The following is a 13,563-nucleotide window of genomic DNA, read 5'->3' on the forward strand; positions in this document are numbered from 1 at the left end:
ATAAAATAAAATAAATAAATAATAAAATAATTCTTTTAAAAATTGTAAATTAAGTTAAAAAATAATGCAATGTCTTTAACAAAATTATCCCAAAATATAATTTCAACAGGGGGCTGGCCGTATAGCACAGTGATCAAACACTAATTGAGAGCCAGATCTCACACAGCTGACTGGGGTTCGAACCCCTGGCAACATGAAAAACATGCCAGTTGAGTGTATGTGCCTGCCCAGATTCCTGATAGGAAAGGGAAATGGGAGAAAAAGGATTGTGATGTGATCACACCCCACTGAGAAATCCTCTCTCTCTCTCTCTCTCTCTCTCTCTTTCTCTCTTTTTATCTCTCTCATGAATGCACTCACCATCTCAATTTCAACTAGCTATATTTCAAGGGCTATCTAAAACAAGTCTAGAAAAAAATGCACCAAAATGCTTTTCAAAATCCTTACAAAATGGTATGGGTTGGGGAGACTAGATGTGAGAAATTACTTTCACAACTTAAAATTATTTTAATCTCTGGCATTTCGTTATCCCATATTTTTAGCTATCTGTTTTTCACTTACAAAGAATAATGTTTTTGCCATAGTTCTCATTTATGTTTGAAGTATTTAATAATACCTTGTATTTTTTCTGTTTCTTTTTACATTTCATTTTTGCTTTGGCTTCTCTGGTTTTCTCAACAAATTATTTTAATATTTTTTCCATCCTTTTCACTGGTTGTCTGGCGAATTTTCCACTTGAGATCATTTCAAAGCAACATTTGGCCCTGCCACGTTACTTTCTTTCTACCCTTCCTTGCTTTCTCTGGGATCAAGATTGGCTTTTCTTAGGTTATTAGAACCACATTGTTTTCTTACGCAGGGAACTGTTTTCTTGGGCTTTTCCGTCTTCTAAAAAAAATCCTCCCCAGAGGACTCTGAAAGATATTCAAATCCATTTGGTGCTATCCGTCCTCTTCCTCCTATAGACATCCTCCCTTCTGTCCTTCAGAATCACATATTTTATAATACAATAACGTATGGCTGCTTTTCACTCAGTTGCCAAGTTTAAGTTTTCAAACACCCATTCCCTGAGCATGAGTATCACATCGAGAGCTGTGTTTTCATTCCAGCGGTTTGATTTCTTTACCACTCGCCATAAAGAGCAACTTCTCCTGACGGAGCCTGAGAACAGATGTTGCATCACTTCAGTGCCTTCTCCTCTCCAAGCAGACAGACGCAGAAATTGTTGGGCGACACTATTGCATTCCATGTTGAAGAGCTTTGGGTAAATTGTTCAAAGAAAACGGTGGAACTTGGTCAAGAGATTCCCCGTGTACCCTTCCCTTGGGCTAATAGCTGGATTACACTTTTTCCTTAAAGTCCCTGAGTCGTCAGAGATTCACATTGTCAGTACACAGTGTGATCTAATTCGTTTTGAAATCATCCCTGGATATTAAGCCACTGGTACTTGTTACTGTAAGAAACTACACTTGCAGAAAGTAGAAGCGTTTGCTTAAATCACAGAATTGAATTAAAAGGGACAAAGTAAAAGAAGTGCTGAGAGGAAGTGGTCAGAGAACTATGTCTTGAATACTTGCAGCTTACCAAAGTGGCCCAGTCACCGAGTGAGTGACAGATGCGGACAGCTAATTCCCTGGAGGTCTGTAAAAGAATTAAATGTTTTCCCAAGCACCTTAGGGATGAAAAAGGGTTAACTCAGTGTCTTGCTGGCACCTTAGATATTTTCACTGGAAAGGCCCCTCTAAAAACTCCCAGGTGCTTCAGACATTCTTTCTCCTCCTCATTTTTTTTCTTCCCTTAGTTGGTTAGTTAGTTAGTCCTTGACTTCGTTGGCGATGGCTTATCTTGTATTTTCTGAGTTCTTGCCTTCAGACATAAAGATTTTTAATATCCCAACAATGTTGGCACCAAATCTAAGGACAGAATACACAGCAGACTACAGCAGCCATGTATGACAGCCAGAGATAACAACAAAACAACCCAAGGACCAATTGGCTCTAATTACCCAACCACAGCCCCCCTCCCCTTTCCTTAAATTCCAATGGAAGCTCCTTGCCTCCACCCTTCAGGCAATGTAATGCTCTGTGTCCAGCCCCTTTTGGCTATCAGAAAGTGAATAAATTCTTTTCTATCTGTTTTCTCTCTGAGTTTGTGAATTCTTTCACAGCCCACAACCAAGGCCACCCTAACATATGGCAGAGACCACCCTAACAATCTCTCAGGCCACCCAGAAAACCAGAGGTTGTGTTGTTTCTTCCTTCTCACCTCCCCCCCACAGGGGTGGATGTGGAGGGCTCTGAATAAATAGCTTTTTAATGAATGCAAGAAGTAGAAAAATAAAATTGAGCAAACACTAGGCTTTGGGGTGGAATAAATTAATGATAATTTATATCTGATATGTATTATAAGTAAAAGTGGTGAAATTTAGAAAACAAATGAGATTATTTTGAAGATGCTCATCATCTGGAAGGCACTCTGAAATGTTATGGAGGTATAAAAAGAGGTGAAGAACAAAAAAAGAGAAAAAAGGAATAGGAAGAAGAAAAAGGGAGAATGAAGGGAGAAGAAAGAGAAGGAATTTAAGTGTATATGTTATTTATAGTATAGGTTTACTGAAAGAGGGAAATGAGAGAAAATATTGGTTGCAATTCAATTATCATTATTTTTTTAGTTGCCAAAAGGCATACATGTTTGCCAGAGAAAAAGAAAGCACCCCCATAAAGATGCATTAGTCATGCTATTGGGTTGTCAGAAAATTCATGATGCATTTTTGCATAGAAAAAAATATATATAATATAATCTTATAATATACTATTATAAAATATAATCTTCTTCCCTTCATTCTCCATCCCATCAGGATTTTGGTAATGTGTACACATGTACCAGCATGTTTTTCAAGTCACTGGGGCTAAGACTTGAACCATGTGAGTCAGCCATGTGGGATCCAGCTCCCAATGCACGGCATTTAACCACTGCACTACAAAGCTAGCCTGCAATTCAATTAAACTTAAAAAGCATGTATTGAGTATTTGTTCTGTGACAATTTATGCTGGTGCTAAGGAGAGTCACAAGAGTGATTCAATCCCTATATAAGACATATCTGTGTTCCCCCTCCTGCCTCCATATGCCCACAGAGGATGGTCCAGTTTTCATGCCATCACAAGGATGTGAGGATGGATATCAAATCCACCCATATCCACTCTGAGCAAGCCTAAACTGGAGGAGCTACCAGCTGTAGGAATGACTCCTTAGCTTCTCTGGAGCTTTCAGAGCTGACCTTAATCTTGAGTTACTACAAATTCATTTTGCAGTTGTCTGTCTAATACCAAGATTCACTCTTCTTCTTAACTTCTAAAGGGGCTAGATGGGAGTTCCTCAGAATGACCCAAACCAGAGAGGGTGTTATGGAGAATGGCCTCTCAAACCTGTACGAGCATTGTCTATTTCTATGTGACTACTTGTAGCAGGTCACTCTCTTCCTCAAGAAAGAGCAGAGATGCTATGGGTTAAGGGAAACCCTGGCATTTGGGGATGTAAGGAAAGACAGCCAGGGTCAGGCAAAAACCTAGAGAACCTAGGCTTAGGAGCTAGTTCCTAGCAGTGTGCTACCAGATAAATTGGCCAACCTTTCATGTCCCCATCAGCCTCTGAATGATGACAGCATTACTACAGGTCTCATCAATTAATGTGATAAGACTCCTGAACATTCTGGAGACAACTAATACAGATGTTAATCAATATTTGTAAAATTATGACAGAAATAGCTAGGCAGGTGAGATCATTGGTTCCTTAGACAGCTGAAGGGGTAAATGTGGCTAATTGAGTGAGAAAATAGATTTTCCTAATGAAGTCCCTTGAAATCAAGAAAGGATTAGACTCAGAGAGTTGGAAAGAAGCACCAGGCCAGCTAGGGAAGTCATCTAAATAACCGAACTCTGTGATTGCAGTCTCATAACCACGTTGAACCTAGACTCCGTGTGCTGCTTGTGAGAGGGTCATAACCAGGGAAACCAGGACACAGCCTGGAGTCCACTGCTGCCCTGGGCTCAAAGGCTGGAGAGGACCGTATTTCTGCAGCTGTCAACACAGGAGGGAGTGGTGGCTGAAGGGTAGGGAAGCTGGCTGCTTACAGCCAGCTGGCCATAGTTCTACCACACCCTCTTCTCCATCCTGTCTGAAACCGCACCCCTGAGCTGGCCCAAAGCTCTACCAGATCTCACACAATTTGGGGTACCAAGTGCCTTTCCTAGAACAAACATCCAAAAAAACTTAAGGGTTTTCTCTTGGGTTCCAGTCCTGAGTTTCATTCCCCCTCTTTTTGTTAATATTATATCAGACCTTGTCGCCTCTTTCCTGTCCACATAGTGAAGGAGATAAATGAAGAGCTGAATTGACAACAGGGCTACAGAACTGAGCTAAAACTGGTCCTTTGGATCCCACTCCTGGAAAATCCTAGAACTACCAGGTTTTTCCTGATATCTATGTTTCCTCCTGTCAACTAAACGCCGATAGAAACACATAATCTTAAAAACATGCCTCTATTTTGCAGATTGTTGCAGAATTCTAGAACATTGTAAGAATTTTTAGCAACTATGACAGTAAACATTAATAAGCAAACTGCAATTAGCTTTGGCCAGTTAATGCAGGTCAATAATAAAATGAATAATGTTTAATATTCATACAGCAGTTAATGTTTATAAACAGCTTATACTCATTACCTCATTGGATAATGATTTCTACACTCTGAGGCAGGTATCTGTGGTAGCTAGCCTCTGAGTGGCTCCAGATGATTCTCGCCCCTGGGTAACCATACCCTGTAGCTACTCCCACATTGAATAAGACTGACCTGTACAGTCAACAGAAATCTGCAGAAATGATGAAGTGGAGCCTCCAAGGTTAAGTCATGGAAACTGTGGCTTTTGGTCAGCAGGTGCAGTGGTGGTTAAGGCAGCTGGATTCCACATCCAGCTAGATCCTACAGCCAACTGTGCTGTTCAAGTCCTAGACTCAACAGCTTGAAAAACATGCCAGGTGCACATGCATGCATACCCAAAATACTCAGCGGAGAATAGAGGAGAAGGGATTGCAGTCTCCCTGGGGGTTGCTTTCTTACTTTTCCTCTCTGTCTCTGGTGAGCGCACATGCTCCATAGGGGGAAAAAAGATGTGGTTTGGCCTCATTTCTCTTGGGTCACTCCCTCTATAGGAAGTCAACTGTCATATTGTGAGGACATTCAGTGGTCTACTGGAGAAGTCTGAAGTCAATGAAGAACTGGAGTCTCCTGACAACAGCAGGAACAACTTGGCAGTGGATCCTCTACTCCCTCTCAGGCTCTCAAATAACTGTAACCACTCCCACATCTATTTTTCTATAAGAGTGTTATTGAAATATAATTCAAATACATTTGACCCATTTAAAGGATGCAATTCACTTTTTTTTTAGTATATTCACAAATATGTGTGACCATCATCCAGTCACGTTTAGAATATTTTATTCACCTCACAAATAATTTTTACACTCTTTAGCTGTCACCACCTCCTCATCTTCCCAGCTCCCCCAGCCCTAAACAACCACTAAACTGCTTTCTGTCTTTGTAGATTTGCCCCTTGTGGGCAAATTCATATTCAATTTAAATTTCATATAAACATAAATAATAAAGTCATAAATCATATAGTATGTGGGGTTTTGTAACTGACTTCTTATATTTAGCATACTGTTCTCAAAGTTTATTCTTGTCATGGCACATATTCAGAATTTCATTTCAGTTTATAGCTGAGTAATATTTCATTGTATGTATACATAATTTGCTTATCCATTTGTCAATTTATGGATGTTCAGTTGGTTTTGATTGTGGACTGTTATGACTCATACTTCTATAAAAATTCATATGCAGGTTTTTGTGTAGATACAAAGAGTACGAGATAAAAATACAAAATTTACTGTATTTCTATACACTTGCAGCAAACAATCCAAAAATCAAATTGAGAAATTAATTCTATTTATAATAGATCAAATGCTATCTTAATATGTTGTAATTTCTCTTTGGCACATACTTAAGAGTAGAATTCCTGAGCCATGTGGTAACTCTGTGTCAAACAACTTGAGGAACTTCCATATATTCTCTGAAATGACTTGACCACTTTACATCCCTACCCAGAGTATTGGAGGTTTCTGATTTCTCCACATACTGATCAACAGGTGTTGTATCTGAGCTTTTTCCATTCCAGCCATACTCGTGGGTCTGAAGTGGCATCTCATTGTTGTTTGATTTACATTTCCCTTGATGACTTAAGTATCTTTTCATGAGTTTCTATTTTTTTTTTATCTTCTTTGGAGGAATACCTATTTAGATTCTTTGCCCATATTTTTGCATTCTGATATTTTCCATGTTATTTATTTATTCGTTTAATGACAATCAAATCAAGAGTATTACCATATATGTCATTTTCAATAGAGAATTTTACATGCTTGATTCTATTAAGTGTTTCTTCCCTTTACCCATCCTATCCTTCCCTTTACCCAAACCCTACTTTTCCAGTTTTTTAAATTGAATTATTTGTTTTAACTACTGAATTTTAAGTCTTCTTTATATATTCTAGATAAAAATTCCTTATCTAGTAAATGACCTGGAAATATTTTCTCCTATTCTGAGGATTGTCTTTGCATTTTTAAATAGTATCCTTTGAAACATAAAATATTTTAATTTTGATGAGTCTATTTCTTTTCATGTCTTGTGGCTCATGCTTTTGGTGTCATATGTAAGAATCCATTGCCAAATCTAAGGTCATAAACATTTATCCCTGTGTTTTCTTCTAGAATATTTTTAGTTTTAACTCTTATACTTAGGTCTTTGATCCACTTTGAATCGATTTTTGTATATGGTATAAAATAAGGGCACAACTTTATTTTCTTGGATGTGGATATCCAGTTGTTTGGGCACCATTTGTTTCTTTCCCCCAATGGGTGACGTTAGCCAGTTGCCATAGACACATGGATGTATTTCTGAACTCCCAACTCTGTTGGAAGTTCACGCTGTCTTGATTATTATTGCTTTGTACTAAATTTTGAAATCAGGAAGTGTGAGTCTTCCAACTTTGTTCTTCTTTTGCAAAATTATTTTGGCTGTTCTGGTTCCTGGCAATTCCAAAAAAATTCTAGAGTTAGCTTATCATTTTCTACAAAGAATCCAACTGAGATTCTGATAGGGAGTTCATAGAATCTATAGATTAGTTTGGATAATATTGCCACCTTAATATCTCATGAGCATGAGATAATTTTCATTTATTTTAATTTATTTCAGTAATATTTTCTGGTTTTCAGAGTATGCATTTTTGTACTTGTCTTGTTAAATTTATTCCTAAGTATTTTATCTTTTGATCTATTATAAATGAAATTATTTTTTTAATTTGATTTTCAGATTGTTTACTGCAAGTTTGTAGAAATACAGTAGATTTTGTATTTTTTATCTTGTACCCTGAAACTGTTTTGGACTCATTTATTAGTTCTAATCATTTTTGCTTTTGTTTTTAGTTAGTTTATTTATATCCTGAGAGAGCCAGAGAGAAAGAGGAAGTCACCCTCAATGAGTCTTCTCACCACAATTCTTTTCCCAGCCTTGTAGCTTGCCAAGATCGTGATGTGTTGAGATAGACACTGGACACAAACCAGGAGCCTTCCTACATGGTTTCCAGCATCCCACAGCAGTGTCACTACTGGCTGCAACACCACAGTTAGGCCTAGTTCTAATGGTTTCTTTAGTGGATTCCTTGAGATTTTCTATATCCAAAATTATGTCACATATCAATAGTGATTTTATTTATTCCTTTCCAATCTACATGGCTTTTATTTCTTTCTCTTGAGTAACTGCTCTGACTGGATCCTTTTAAATGATGCCAACTAAAATTTACAAGAGCAATATCCTTATCTTGCTTTTGAGCTTTAGGGGAAAACATCCAGTCTTTCAACATTAGTATGATATTAGCTGGAGAGGTTTTTTGTTTTGAGTAAGTTCCCTTCTATTCTTAGTTTACTGAGTGTTTTTAACATAAAAGCATGCTGTAATTGTCAAATTCTTTTTGTGCATCTATTGAGAGAATCATGGGTTTTGGTTTTTGTTCTATTACTGTGTTGTATCACATTCATTGACTCACCAACATCTTGCCCATGGCCCCATAAGAGATCCTGAGTCAGAACCGGCCAGTTAATCTGCTCCTGCAATCTCACAGAAACTAAATGAGATAATAAATGCTTATTCTCTTTAAGTTGCTGAATTTTAGGGTGTTTTTTTTAATCCAGCAATATATAATTTTATCATTATTTTATAGATGAAAAAACAGCATTGGAGTGTTTACCTGTCTTATAAGCCTATCCTAGGTTACAGTATTTAGTAGTGAAAGTGGTTTGAACCAGGCCTTCTGACTTAAATAGTAGATTTTCCTCCAAAAAAATTTCTACTATATTTAATGACCTGGCTCAAGTTTACTACAGATTGTTGTCTCTTGGGTTGGTGACCTATCTCATGGTTGTGCAGATAGTATATCACTCAGGGGCAAGTAGTTGAGAGTGGTCAAATGGGGACTGACAACTGGCCAGTGATTTTCCTCAGGACTGGGCACCCTGGCTCAGGGCTGCATTTACAGTAAATGGCTGTTTTTCAGATGCACCTAAAGGGATAGTCTGATTGGTAAGCTGTATACCCAAAAAGTTGATACCCCCCAATGGAGGTACCAGTAAGAAGTTGCACAAAGGCACTGTATATGCCTGTTAGGTTGTCCCAATAAACTAATGTAATTAGAAAGAGTTTCATATTTCCCTATTTAGTAGTTGTACATGCCAATTAGGCAATAAGAGTCAGTGGGACTAGCCCCAGACAAATTTTGAAATCTCTAACAAGGCTTGTTCTCTCAAACCTCCCTCCCCACCCCCTTTTCTAGGACCCTACTCTTAGGAAGAAGAGTAGAAGGGAAATAAATCAGATTATCCATATCTCCTGGGTACCAATACATGGCTGGACACCTTACATACTAAACACTATTAAATGTTAGTGAGTTTGAGTGGCAGATATTATCATTCCTGTTTTACAGATAAAGATATCCACCAAGAGGGCCAGCCCCTGGCCCAGTGGCTAAGAAAGCTGGATCTCACTTGGCCAACCTTGGTTCAAATTCCAGCCCCTGTGACTTGAAAAACATATACCAGGTACATGTGCATGTCCAAAATTCCAATGAGATAGAAAAATGGAGAAGGGATTGCAACATGACCACATCTCTTTGGAGAGTTCTCTCTGTCTCTCTCTCTCTCTCTCTCTCTTTCTCGTACATGCCCCCTCTGGCAAAAATAAATAAATAAGAAAGAAAGAAAGAAAGAAAGAAAGAAAGAAAGAAAGAAAGAAAGAAAGAAAGAGAAGAAAGAAAGAAAGAAAGAAAGAAAGAAAGAAAGAAAGAAAGAAAGAAAAGAAAAGAAAAGAAAAGAAAAGAAAAGAAATGAAATGAAACTCACAGAGAGAGGTCAAATAACTTTTCCAAGTTTCACAGATGGTAAATGATGGAATCAGGTTAGAATTCAGCCCCTCTCACTCAGAACCATGCTCTTCCCATCACCCTTTGCTATTTAATCTTGCCAACACATCCAAAGGTGTTGTGCTGTCACAGATAGCAGCATTCTTGTGAAGAACTCGTACTGAACAAACAACATGCAACATCCAAATAAATAACACCTAGAAGGGTAGACTGTCAAACTTTAAAATGTAGAATTAGTTTAGATGTTAAGCATCCTCAATACCTTCAACACACACCAAATAAGTGATCTCTGTGACTACAAAGTAGTCCTACTGACCGGTCTCCAAACGATGCAGTTGGATAGTGCACTAAAGTCCAAGTTCTAGACGTTAGAGGCTGGACTATTTTTTTTTAATTTTTATTTTTTATTATCATCATAATCTTCTTTATATTACAGTAACTTTACAGTGTATTACATTGCTTTTTCAAAAGGGAATGCCATGCATGTCAGTCAATACAGAGACATTAATCTCCCTGCTTCAACATTCAATATCTTTTCTGTTTTCCCCAAACATTATTATTATTATTCTAATTATTTTTTTAAAACAGTCCATCACTATTTCTCATTTTGCTTGTAAAAAGACTTTGTCCATCATGAAATACTTCCCAGACCAATCCAGTTGAGAATACTATACGTGTCATCATCAACAGTTAATAAGCCATATCAGTTTCTCACTAACGGAGGCTGTACTACTTTTTAAACTCTGAAATGGACAAAAATGTCTGATACATTTCATTCATTCTTTTATTGAGTTCTTACTATTATGACAGACCCAGAGGATGTAGCGTTAAGAATGGTGGATATGTCCTCTGATCTCATGGAGCTTAAAAGATAATGGAGTTCTTCACATTTACCCTATCTTCTTTTCACACACACATACATGCGTGCATGCACCCACACATTCACAGCCACACAGCTCTCATTATAACCTCTATGGTGAAAGGCTCAATTGACTGGGGTAGAACTTGGTGTTTTAAAAGTAATAGCTGAGAAAGTCAAGGCCATGCTTCCAAAAATTCTCCGACCTTGTCAAGTGAATCACAAGAGCACATACACAGACACCTCTAAGCAGCCACTTAAGGGTCATTGGACAGTTGTCCCCCATGACCCTTAGGTAAAGAGAAGCACATGGCTTGGAGAAAGAGAGCTGAAGAGAGGTAGCCCCTATGAAATCTTTGCTTTAGAATCAGAGATGTTGGCTTATTATTGCCATGATTTCACCAGTAACTCTCAGAGGGTGATAGAAAATGGGTTCATTTCAGAACAACACATAAAAAGAATTGACAGGCCACCCACAGCCTTATCTGAACCTAAAATGTGTGCAAAATTGGGCAACCACATTCAAAGAAACGGCCTTTTCCTTGTAATCCTTTCGTGCCAAGACCCTTTCTCGCCCAGTTGCAACTGAGTAACTATAGAAGCCAAGAAAATTAAATGGAATTTTTGGAACTTGATACTGGGTGTGCTACAAGCTGAGGACAGAAATATTTGGGTTGATGAAAGTGGGGTGTAGGCTTGTTTGTTTTAGGGTCCTTCCCATCCTACAGAACCTCGACCAGTGTTATCAAGTCAGGCTGGCTTCTAGAAGCCTTGAAAAGACCAAAGTTCAGAGTGATCTGTTCAAAAACTTTTCCATTTACAATGTATCATAAGGAGAAAACTGGTTGACAACCACATTTTAAGACAGAATAACTTCAAAAACTCCAGATACCAGAAAAACTGGTTAGAAGAATAGAGGCTGAAATCTTGACAAAGAGATGCACAAGTACTGATAAGATAATGTCAGCAGACTCAAGGACTGCTGCAGAGGACGAAGAAGAGGCCAGTGTGCAGGTGCCTGGGTCCCACATTCCCCTTCAGCCAGAGCAGCTCAGCTTTCCCACTTCATAAACTGGGGCTCTGTAAAAGATTTAATTGGGGGGGGAGGTATTTAGATAGATGACCTAGAGGAGATGGACAATAGATAATGATAGATGATTGATAGATAGATGAGAAAGATAGATTCCTAGGTAGATGATCAATAGATGATATTGGTAGGTAGATGACAGGTAGAGAGAGAGAGAGAGAAAAAAAAAATAAATGAAATATGAAAAATCCTGATGGAATAGAAATAATTTTGCATGATTGTTGAGAGAAATGGTTTCTGGTCTAGGTTGCCACTAACCCTGATGTGGTCATAACCTGTGAGTCTCATTTTCTTTTTCACTGGAGATTGCTCCATGTGAGCTAATTTCCAGAGCTCTTCAGATCCAACATGAGTTGTTTCCCTGATTGTGAGGAAGCTCTAAAAGAAGTTAATGGTTACCTTTAACAATCATGACAACCTCCTCTTGGGAAATTGGGTTTTGTGTAGAGATAAACCTGTACTTGTTAAATTATCTCTGTGCTTAGGCAATCCCTGTAACCAAACACAGAAAGCAATTTAGAGATAAAATCAGCATATTGTACTCCAAAAAGGACTATACTGTGCCCCGAGTCATAATAATAACCCCAACAAGCCTGACCATAAAAGTATTCTGTTATTGGGTCAGGCATGACATGGGGCCTAGCATTTTACACATATTGATTCATTCAATGTCCACAGTAGTCCTATGAAATTGGAGCTATTATTATCCCCATTTTATAGATGACGAAACTAAGGCACAGAGGTTAAGTAACTTGCCCAAAAGCACATTACTACCAATAGCAGAAGCAGACTTCAACACTAGTCAGTCTGAAGTCAGTTAAAAAAGGAGACTAAGATGAAGACTCATCAGGGAAGGAATGGGAGCTATAAAAAGCAGTGAAATGCATTGTCTAGCATGCGATAGCTACTCAATAGAGATGAGAATCTACAGGGATGGCTCAGAGATACTTCAGAATAGACTAGCCAAACATGCTGATTCACTAAGGAGCAGAGACTCCAAGAGATAGATGAGGGATAGATTGAAAAATAGCTCCCTCCCCTTTCCCATTATACAAGCTGATAGGTGAAAGAGCTGAAAAGCCAGATACCAAGAAGAAGAAACTTGAGGCCAAGAAGGCTGATGCCAGTGGCAAGGTTAAAAAGGATGACCCAAGGCTAAAAAGCCCAAGAAGGGGAAGCCCCATTGCAGCTGAAACCCAGTCTTAGTCCATGGCATCAGCAGATACTCCTGATTGGTCATGTAGTCCAGGAAGGCCATGCACAAGAGGAAGTACTCCACCACTAAATCCACAATTGAAAAGAAAATGGAGAAGGTTCTTGCCACTGTCACAAAACCAGTTGGTGGGAACAACAGGGTGGTAAAACTTCTCCAAATGCCTAAGTATTATCCTACTGAGGATGTGCCTCAAAAGCTGTTCAGCCAGAGCAAAAGCCCTTCGGTCAGCATGTGAGAAAGCTGCGAGCCGGCATCACTTCCGGGACCATTCTGATCATCCTAACTGGATGCCACAGAAGCAAGAGAGTGGTTTTCCTGAAGCAGGTGAGCAGAAGCTTGCTGGTTGTGACTGGACCTCTGGTCCTCAAGTTCCACTGCATAGAACACATCATAAATTTGTGATGGCCACCTCTGTGAAAACTGATATTAGCAAAGTAAAAATCCCAAAATACCATCTTGATGACACAAAGGAAGAGAAATACGAAATTACAGAGCAGGAGAAGGTTGATCAAAAAGCTGTGGTCTCGCACATTTTACCCAAAATCAAAGCGATTCCTCAGTTCCAGGGCTACCTGGGATCCATGTTTGCCCTTATAAATGGACATTATCCTCACAAATTGGTGTTTTAAGTTTCTTGCCAAGAACCTATTTAAATAACTGATAAAAGAAAAATAGGTCCTTAAAGAAAGTATGAAATCAGGTCACTGACCATTGAATGTGGGAAAATAAACAGGCAGGTCCCTACAGACCGGGTGAGAGAGGCATGTTGGCAAGACGAACTGCCAGAAATCCATGCCAAGTGTCCAAGAGTCTGTCTGCATTGCCTAATGGTTCTAGCCCTATTTGAATGGATCTTGTACACTGCAGAGTTCCTGGTGTAAAT

The 13,563-nt window shown here is 38.7% G+C and overlaps 1 pseudogene; it reads left to right on the forward strand.

Moving 5' to 3' along the window:
- The window catches only part of LOC102490592 (60S ribosomal protein L6-like), a 52,486-nt pseudogene extending 39,177 nt beyond the window's left edge, over positions 1 to 13,309 (forward strand).
- Positions 13,310 to 13,563: the final 254 nt, after the last annotated feature.

The sequence above is a fragment of the Tupaia chinensis genome, unplaced genomic scaffold (assembly GCF_000334495.1).
Source record: "Tupaia chinensis unplaced genomic scaffold, TupChi_1.0 Scaffold143734_1, whole genome shotgun sequence".
Classification (NCBI taxonomy): Eukaryota; Metazoa; Chordata; class Mammalia; order Scandentia; family Tupaiidae; genus Tupaia; species Tupaia belangeri.